This window comes from Patiria miniata, unplaced genomic scaffold, assembly GCF_015706575.1.
Source record: "Patiria miniata isolate m_02_andy unplaced genomic scaffold, ASM1570657v1 HiC_scaffold_3, whole genome shotgun sequence".
Taxonomy (NCBI): Eukaryota; Metazoa; Echinodermata; class Asteroidea; order Valvatida; family Asterinidae; genus Patiria; species Patiria miniata.
Genome location: NW_024037069.1, coordinates 11,599,966 through 11,602,888, shown reverse-complemented (window position 1 = coordinate 11,602,888; position 2,923 = coordinate 11,599,966). Strand labels below are relative to the sequence as shown.

Genomic DNA, 2,923 nt, shown 5'->3' with positions numbered 1-2,923 from the left:
GTAAATTATCATGCATTGCAAAGCTGAATTATTTGTTTTATTACCCCATTCATTGTTTTGTGGGAAAGTATTCCATACCCTGGACATCACTTGACACCTAGCCCAGGTGGACTCCTCCCTACGTGGCTGTGCACAAACCCTATGCCATGGCATGTATGACAATTAGCCCTGGTTGGACGAAGTGTTCATTGCAATACGACTAGGAGGAAAGGGAGTCCACCTGGGCTAGTATGACATTGACAATGAGACTTGTTTGAAAAATTCTCTGTGTTTTCTCAGTAATCCTGACTTTTTTTGACATGTTTCGCTTTCTGATGGTTGATTGGTCAGTGCGGGGAAAAATAATTGATGGCTGTGTATGGAATTCATTCCGTTTTGTGTTTACGGTCATTTAGGGATAGACCCGTAAACATTTGCACAAGAGAGCTGACAGCATCATTGATTGTTTTTAATACAGCAGAGCAGAATTATTATTATTGTGAAACATTGCACAACGCGAACGAGGTCGGAGGTAAACAGGTAAAGTGTGCTTTAGGACCCCCCTGGTTTTTTGTCTAGTTCTAAAACAGTTCTTATACTTACTAGCTCCAAAATGACTTGTGCAACATCAACTTCAAGCAATTACTGCAAGCAATCTTCCTTTTAATTTATTAGTATTAGTTTTTAAGATTTCAAATAAGTAGGTCTTGGCCTTTTTTGACAAAAAGAATGATATAGGCCTAATTATCCATTTTTTATTTCAAGCTGATGACTTGGGAATCAACATTTTGTGCATTCTCTAGTACTTGGACCTTATATTTATCGCCTCTTTTAGGCGAAGTAAAAAAAAAACCATGTTTAGCATCCCCGCCCGCTTCCTTTTTAGAGGACGCCTCCTTTTTTTTTTTTTTTTTTTTTTTTTTTTTAAAGACAAAAATTGATAAATTTTAACGATTTCTGATGAAAGAAATCGTATTTTTAGACTTTTATACCGTGTATAAAGCTGTGGAAATAGTCAATTAGCACGTGCGTCTGCACGAGAGTCTATCATACATTCACCCCGTGTCAAATATTAACTGGTTCTCTACGTCTCAGAACTCAGGACTAGCGTGTCGGGTGGCCATTTTGAAAAGAAAGAAAAAAAAAAAGGGCCTCCTCCTTCCTTTTTGTCAAAGAGGCAGGACGCTAAACATGTTTTTTTTAAATTTTGCCTTAAGAACATCGAGACATGATCTGGCTAGATCATGTCTCAATGTTAAAGAAGACGGAAAGAATGTAGAAATACTACTAGTATCTGGATACTACTAGTATCCAGATGCCACTTTGGAAAAAATGTTGCAACCTGAGGCCACTTTTTTCTTCATATGTCATCTCAATGAAGGTCAGTCATTGCAAAAATGATGATAAGACATGAATCTGGGACTGAGAAACATTTCCAATTTTGTTAGGAAATACTTTTTAAAAATGAAATGTTTCTTGACTCTCCATAGACTTTGTACACAACCATTGAAGTGGCATTAGGCTGCAACATTTTTCCCGCCACTTCTTGTAAATTGTAAAAATTCCCGGATGTTCGCACCCACCCATAGACCTATTTGTGCCTTTTCCCTTCCCACAATACATTTTTGCATTAAATGCACAATCACCCCAGTGATACTTGGCCAGCAAATAAAGCCAGTACGGCGGTAGACCGAGTACATGAAAGCATTGCCTTTTGTAACATTCGGTTATGATCGTATTATTTGTCAGTTAATTTGGACAGATGCTCAAGCAATGATACAACAGAAGCAGACAAAGATTGCTTAGGTCTCATTATCTCAGCTTAGAACTTGTTTCAAGAAAATCATTATTTATACAATGACAACATGTCGATGTTTGCTGGTAACATGTTTCAGGCTCAGGGAAAGATTTCCATATACGAAGTTCACTAATTTTCCTCTGTATTGACTAACAAGCCCCCAGATAGCAATTTCATGTCATCAAAGTCAATTTGAGCAGTGAGAAAATACAAGCATTTTCTTAAAAAACACTTAGAATTGTTCAGCCCAATCTCATAGGGTTTGTACACAGGGTGTTGAGTGAACTTCGTATATGGAAATCTTTCCCAGCTCAGGCCTTGGCAATTCTTTCCCCTAAAAATTCCTGAATTTATTTCCACTTTCACCATTTTTTTTGTGGTGTAAAAACCATGGCCAGACGTCCTCATTTTGTATCGCTTCCATTGTTGTGCCATCCAGGCATGATGTAAGCAGATCTTGAGTGAGAAATGTACACTCTTTTGAAAGACTGAATGGAAAAAGCACGTGCCTATTTGGTCACACTCACAGCTATTCAGAAAGTATACAAACAACAGTTTGACAGGTGCATGTATTGTATGTACATGTATACATGAACGACTGTGGCTGTCTAGCTGTGTGCACGCCTCATTGCACAAACTGTTTGACAACTCATGTGATCATGTACATGTACATGTATGTATGTGAGTTTTAAGGGAAGATACAACATTTGCACACATCAAAAAATGAAATGATTAAATTATCATGAAATACATGTACCTTACTGGATTGTAAGGGAATGACAGTCTAAAGCATCCTGTAAAATCAAGTCTCCTTGTGTGCTGACATTTTCAAGAAAATTTGTATTTTTCCAACGCTGGTCGGCGGACCAGCGTTGGAGAGAACATTTTCTTCAAAAACTTTTTCTTTAAAAACCACTCCGAATTTTCTATAGCAGTTGTTCCGCATTTTCTTTGCAATTGATTACACACCTGTGAAGGGGTACAAGCCTGCCAGACTGATTCTCTGACCTTACAATTCCCCAAAGTCTATCAATTTCTCTGTTTCATCTTAAGTGGGTCAGCAAAAGCAAATGTTGTACATTCCCTTTAATGTAATGAACATGGGTCATAAATTTAGTCCCTGTTAAATCTGACATCTATGCTTTT

The 2,923-nt window shown here is 37.7% G+C and overlaps 1 protein-coding gene across 5 annotated transcripts in view; it reads left to right on the top strand.

Annotated features, from left to right (window-relative positions):
• The window catches only part of LOC119738691 (leucine-rich repeat serine/threonine-protein kinase 2-like), an 87,208-nt gene that overhangs the window by 114 nt on the left and 84,171 nt on the right, over positions 1-2,923 (top strand). The window lies entirely within an intron of this gene.